General features: G+C 36.2%; 1 long non-coding RNA gene across 1 annotated transcript; it reads left to right on the top strand.

Moving 5' to 3' along the window:
- The first annotated feature begins 1,343 nt into the window (after nucleotides 1-1,343).
- Nucleotides 1,344-5,643, top strand: LOC107877143. The gene is made up of 6 exons (XR_001676188.2): nucleotides 1,344-2,263; nucleotides 2,832-2,902; nucleotides 2,970-3,084; nucleotides 3,168-3,304; nucleotides 5,073-5,184; nucleotides 5,610-5,643. It is a non-coding gene; the product is annotated as an uncharacterized LOC107877143 (long non-coding RNA).
- Nucleotides 5,644-6,818: the final 1,175 nt, after the last annotated feature.

Below are 6,818 nucleotides of genomic sequence, written 5' to 3'. Positions count from 1 at the left end.
AGTAGATCAAATAGATTTACTAGGTTCTTCTTTCGAATTTATTATTTTTTGTACTTTATGTTGTTGCATTTTTACTCCTGAATATTCCACTTCAGAATGTCTTATTTACTGAGAATAAAGTCATACTGAATTCAACTTGAGTATATTACTCCTATTGAGTAATTCATACAAAATACCCAAACAAAACTGAAGCTTGAGGTCAAAACTGAAGTAACCAATACAGTGCCCATGGATTATCATTTGAACACTTATCAACAACAATCCAATATACTTCGAGAAGACTGAATAGGAAATCATGGAGTAGGCTCAACTAGAGTATGAAAGAAATCTGAGCAATGAGAGTATGAATGAAATCTGAGCAACAATAAGTCCAAAACAAAAGTTGCATGTAAGCTTAATAATAACAAGCTGAAATCTCAATACAAAGGTTGAATCACTCAATCTCAACTACTTAAACCAAACCTGAAGACGGGTATGCATTAATACTCCAAATCCATCACAACTTCTAAATCATCATTCCAAGGCGTCAAATTGAAAATTGAGCCAATACGGCTATATTATTGTCAACTACCCCGAATCAACTTTAATATCCAAATATTTGACAATGCCTTTTTAAACCATAACTATAGAAACATCTATGACAACACTTAATGAGAAAAAAATCATCTATTGCATTACTTGTTTTTAATTTCCTCCACAATATTTCCCATAATGCCGCCAAAAACAAAATATTTTTCTCTCTCTCTTTCTTTCTCATAGAAGTATCAAAAAAGTATTTATTTCTCTTTCTTGTAGAAACCCTAATTCATATTACATCTATGTATTACTTCTTTCCCAGATAACCCATTTCCCAAATAACATAGATTCATCGATCTATTGAATCTGTGTAGAAAACGTTACTTCTGATCTAAAATTTTGGTGAAATTATCATAAAAGTATCTTAGATAACTCATTTCGCAGACAATCAACAATCGTTTTGAGGGCAAATTAAAATTTGGGGGTGAAATTGGAAATTAGGAATTGAAGAAATCGAAGCTTGTTCGTTCTCATATTCTGTTCATTCCTTGCTCCTTTGATTTTCTTTGTTGGTCGTGGCCTTTATACCTCTACTTCAATTGGGTAGTTTATAAGCCTCTCTCATTAAGCTACTCTATTTGTGTTTATGGGGTTTCATTGTTTTCCATTTTTGTATTTATTTCCCTACTGAAAATTGTTGGGGTTTCATTGTTTTCCATTTCCTTGTTTATTTCACTACTAAAAATTGTATCTGTAATGTACATACTTGGTTAAATTAGTCAATCAGACTATGTTTTAGTGAAAATTTAGCTGGGGTTGATAAGTTTCTTTTGTTAACTGCATACTTTGATTATAATATGTATTCAATCATATGTCAGTCTTGGGACTGCTTTGGACTATTTTCTTGAACCGTGGATCTATCAAAAACAACCTCTCTACCTCTAAGGTCGAGGTAAGGTCTGTATACAATCTACCATCCCCAAACTCCACTTTGCGGGACTACATTAGGATGTTGTTGTAATCATGTCTCTGTTCCAAGTTTAATTGCATACTTTTGGAAGCTATCAATTCTTATCGGGTGTTATATTTGACATGGAAATGTAGTTTTTAAATTTGCCATATTTGCTGCATTTCTTTTTCTTTGGTAACAGTTGCTGCCTTTAGTTTTGATACACCTTTACATGTTTAAAGTTTGTGGCTTTCACAAACAAAATTTTGTTAGGTGGGAATTCCTTGATGATAAACTTTTTCTAGCCTAGTGTGGTGCATGAATTGCTCTGGATTTTTGCTTACATTGCCTTAAGAAACTTGTAGAAGTACTTTAGAAAACAACCTAGAGATTCTAGGTCCGAATCCCAACAATACACCTGCTGTGAGACGATCAACTGTAAATTGTTGGATTACTTTGGCAATTTATGCTTCTGAATTAAACAGACTGCTTGATGGATTAGTTGAGGTGCACATAAGATTAAGGAATGACCAACAACCCAAATTTTAAAAAAGTAAAAGCACTTCAGAATCTTCTGTGAAGAGTTGGATCCATTGACCTCCAAGTTATGATGGGAATTTTCTTCAATTTCAAGGAATCGTATAATGGCTCATCTGTTCATTGTATTTATTATCTTAGTTTCCTTAACCGCATTCATCAATGCAACATCTATCAAGCTGACCTTTCTAATTATTGATTCTCGTGGTTTTTCCCTTATAGACAACAAAAGTGAGATTTGTCTTTGATGATGAAGCTCTGGTAAGTTTCGTGGTCCTTCAGTAAATAATGCACTCTTTAGTAATGCATGCCCAAATAAAGAGAAGATAAACAGATAAAATAGTTAGTTATTAAAGGAAAAACAGATAAAACATCTCGTCTCATGATCCTTTTCCTTATTGAGCTAGATAATGAGTTGTGTAATTTGTTAAAAAGTTGATACACGTGAAAATGAAAACATGTTTGTAAAATAATTCCCTCCTATGTGTTCTTTCTTACCCTTTAATTTAATTCTGTTTAACAATGCTTTTTCTCAAGCTTAATATTATGTAATAGGGAATACCATTACAATGGCCTCATATCATATTTTCTACTATTGTATAAGCAAATTGGTGTCCACAAATTAACTTGATATGTCCTTGAATTTTAGAAGGTTCTCTGATTTGACTAATTACCATACATAGTTCTCATGGCTAATATGGTAGTGAAGCCCAACTTTATATAACATGCGGTTACATTCTTATTTGTATGAATCTAATGCAAGCAATTTACTTATTGTTATGTAGAATATTATTTGTTATTTCTAATTGCTATATTAACTTAATTACAGAAGGTGAAAGTTGGGGAGCAACTCGCGGAGTCAGGTGAAGATGTTTTTGTGGGTGGAAAGAACCGCTGGAAGTAAGTAGAAGACGATCTTTTCTATATGTCAGTTTGGCCAAATAGCTGATTCAAATGATGTGAACAGATATTTGTCATTTGTGAACTGGGAGCTATGGTGGCCATCTTTTTCAATTTTGCTATATTTTAAAGAGAAACAGACAAAACCCGAGGGACAAGTGCACTTTTTCCCAGTAATATTTGTAAGTGCTTTTAATCTTACCATATGTATCATTTGTGTCACTCGTGAGTTGTGAGGTTTAATCTGATTAAATTTCAAAAATAGAACGGGAAGCAACTGTATAATGTTATGATGGAGAGATGTGGCCCTTCAAAAACTAGCGGACCAAAGTAGTGCAGCACGGGCTCCAGGGGAAGACGAAGATGAACCAGACAAGCCATAAGATCAGACTTAGTAACAAGGTATGAAGCTAAAGGGCTCAAGGAGCTGGTCCGTTTAATTACAAAATGTACTTTAATGTAATGAACTAACATATATTCGCTTCCTGTTTCTAGCATCTGTAAAGTCATAAAAGATAAAATAGTGCTCGCTTTGAGTTTTAGTGTTACAAGTACATGTATTATCATCATTGCTATATGAAAGGCTGCCTCTACCTCACCTCTGAGATAGAAGTAGAGGCTGCATACACTATACTCTCTTTCGACCCTACTTTGTGTAACTACACACTGTATGTTTCTGTAACTTTATGAAAGGCAATAACTAGATATTATCATTAGTACTATATGAAATGCATCCTCTACCTCACCTCTGAGTTAGAGGTAGAGTCTACGTACACTCTACTCTCTTCCGACCCTAATTTGTGTAACTACAGACGGTATCTTTCTATAACTTTATGAAAGGCGGTCACTGGATATATTACAAGCTTTGTGTGCTCATATATGAGATGTGTAACACAAGTTGTACCTTATATTTTCTTATATTTTACAGTTATACATATAGTTTGGTTATCATTCTCTTGAAATATATAAGTTCTCTGATTTGTTGATTTGCTGCCTAATTGAAAGTTGGCTAGTGGTAAGCCCAGAAATTAGGATAAATCAAATCAATTAATGATACATTTTTATGCTATGCTTACTATATATTAGAAAAAGCATTATTAATAATGTTTCTTTAATTACTCGCAAATCTTGTGTCCCTCTATGTAATGCTACATTCTTAAAAGGGAGAATACATGCATATTCCCCCCATAGTCAGCAGGGAAAAGTCATTTACATACTGGTACTTTACGGGGGACATAATATCACAATATGATGCATAATATTACTTTCATGGTGCCAACGTATTGGATTGTTAGCCTACTCTTCATTGGATCGAATTTAAAACGATCATATTGGGTATTGGTCTTCTAGAAATTCATAGGATAACTTCTGTACTCACAGTTATGTTACGATTTTAGATTTTAGTTTGTTCTTAGGCATAACCAGTCTTAATTAATACAACATGGTGATGCAGTCTTTTGCTGCAACTAGAAATGTTTTATTTAGGATCAAGTTGTTGCTGGTTCTTTCCAGTTACAATCCACTACTTAAACCTCCTGAATGTTGTCACAACCCAATACCTGGTCAAGCCAGTCCCCTACTTGAATTTTATACCTCCTTAAATTTGAAACTCTATGTCGTTCTTAAAGAAAATTGAAAATGTAAGAGTACTATTCTTTTTTTTCTTTTCTGAAACTAGCGTAACACTTTATGTAAAAAGTTAAAGTAGATAGTTGAGACCTTCTCATGCAGTTGTGCTAGCTGTTGCTAGCCGACCGATGTTATAGTGGAATTTAACATATGGAGACTGCAAACATTGATCATTCTGTTATATGCCTCTTTTCAAGAAGAAAACGATAGATTGTGAAATGTTTGCTTTTGAGGTATTACAGGGTTGTGAAGAATAACTTGTTCTATGCATAAATGTGGTGGCCACAGTCAAAAGAATAATATGTTCTTGGGCGATGTATTGTTCACAAACTCTTGAAGTCTGACATCTAGTTGATCTAATTTATACAGTATCTTTTATTTGTCTTAAGATATCTATATCAGTTGTTGTGCAATATGTGTGGATTCCTCAAAATTGGAAATTTGACAAAGAGGATCTTTATGTTGTACCTGATACTATCCCGTACTATATCACAAATAATTGTAAGCAACTCCTTGATCTGTTTTATGCACTTTATTGTAGGAGTGTAAAGCTAGGTTGCTGATGGAGCAGTTACATGCCCTTCAATTTCCTATCATTTAGTTGGCACCAAGAAAATTCAGCAAGAGCTTACAAAGCCCAATGTACTTGAAAGGTAAAAGCTTAACTCAAGTTGTGTCTCATGTGATTTAGTAATCAGTATTATTAGCGTCTTGAGAATCTCAAATGTTGTCTATAAGAGGAGCATAAATTTGAGAGTGGATAATTGTTTAGGATATGCCCTCTTTCTCTCTGTAACAGGGTTGTGGAAAGGCAAAACTTAATGCATTTAGCGTGTTATAAACTGATTGTGATGAATATTGAGATTTTGTTGTTCTCTATCACTGTGAAGCAAAAAGAAAGTAAAAGATAAATGTCTAAGCTAACAACATATAAACACCCAGACAGTTCAAAGTGGAATGTTTTGTATAATTTGTAAGTTTGAGTGTTATGAATACAATTATGCAGTCATTGAGAAATTAACTTCTTCTAACACTCTTTTCTGTGATTTGTTAAACTTCCGTCCTTGTCTATGAGCAGATTTTTGGAAAACAAAGATGACATTACCACAACAATAACAACAAACCCAGTGTATTCCCACCTTGTGGGGTCTGGGGGGGGTAAGATGTACGCAGTCCATACCTCTACCTCTGAAGAAGTAGAAAGGTTGTTTCCGATAGACCCCCAGATCAAGGCACGAGATACCACACAAACACATAGTAAAGCACAGAAGCAGATTACATAACATAAATACGGCACCCATAAGTAATATAAAACAGAGGAGAGCAGAGGAAAGCACACAGATTCATAATGAAACATGGAACACGGAACACGGAATCATAACAGGAATAAAACCCCCACCAAGTAATTCCCTACACTAGCGATCGAAACTGGCCCTAGTCCTCTGCAGTAATTCGCGTCCTCCAGACCATCCTATCTAGGGTCATGTCCTCGGTGAGCTGTAACTATTCCATGTCCCGCCTAATCACCTCACCCCAGTACTTCTTCGGCCTACCCCTACCCCGCCTAAAACCATCCAACACTAGCCTCTCATACCTACGGACCGGGGCATCCATGCCCCTCCTCTTCACGTGTCCGAACCATCTCAATCGTGCTTCCCGCATCTTGCACTCCACTGATGTCACACCAACCTTCTCTCGGATAGTCTCATTCCGAACTCTATCCCCTCTAGTCAGCCCACACATCCAGCGCAACATCCGCATTTCTGCCACCTTCATTTTTTGGATGTGGGAGTTCTTAACTGGCCAACACTCCGCTCCATACAACAAGGCCGGATGGACTACCACCCTGTAGAATTTGTCTTTAAGCTTGGGCGGAACCTTCTTATCACACAGCACCCCCGATGCGAGCTTCCACTTCATCCATCCCGCCCCAATACGGTGCGAGACATACTCGTCAATCTCACCGTTACTCTGGATCACGGACCCTAGATACTTGAAATTATCCCTCTTAAATACCTCCTGTGCTTCCAGCTTCACTACTACCTTATTCTCCTGCCTCACGTCATTAAACTTGCATTCCACATACTTTGTCTTGCTTCTGCTCACCCTGAACCATTTAGACTCAAGTGTTTGCCTCCACACCTCTAATTTGTCATTCACACCCCCTCGAGTCTCATCTATCAGAACTACATCATCTGCAAAAAGCATACACTACGGTACCTCCCCTTGAATACGCCGCGTCAACACATCCATCACCAACGCAAACAAAAAGGGACTAAGAGTAGAT

This window comes from Capsicum annuum, chromosome 7 (genome assembly GCF_002878395.1).
Source record: "Capsicum annuum cultivar UCD-10X-F1 chromosome 7, UCD10Xv1.1, whole genome shotgun sequence".
Classification (NCBI taxonomy): domain Eukaryota; kingdom Viridiplantae; phylum Streptophyta; class Magnoliopsida; order Solanales; family Solanaceae; genus Capsicum; species Capsicum annuum.
The sequence above is the reverse complement of the archived record's forward strand: the minus strand, read 5'-3'. Positions and strand labels throughout refer to the sequence as shown.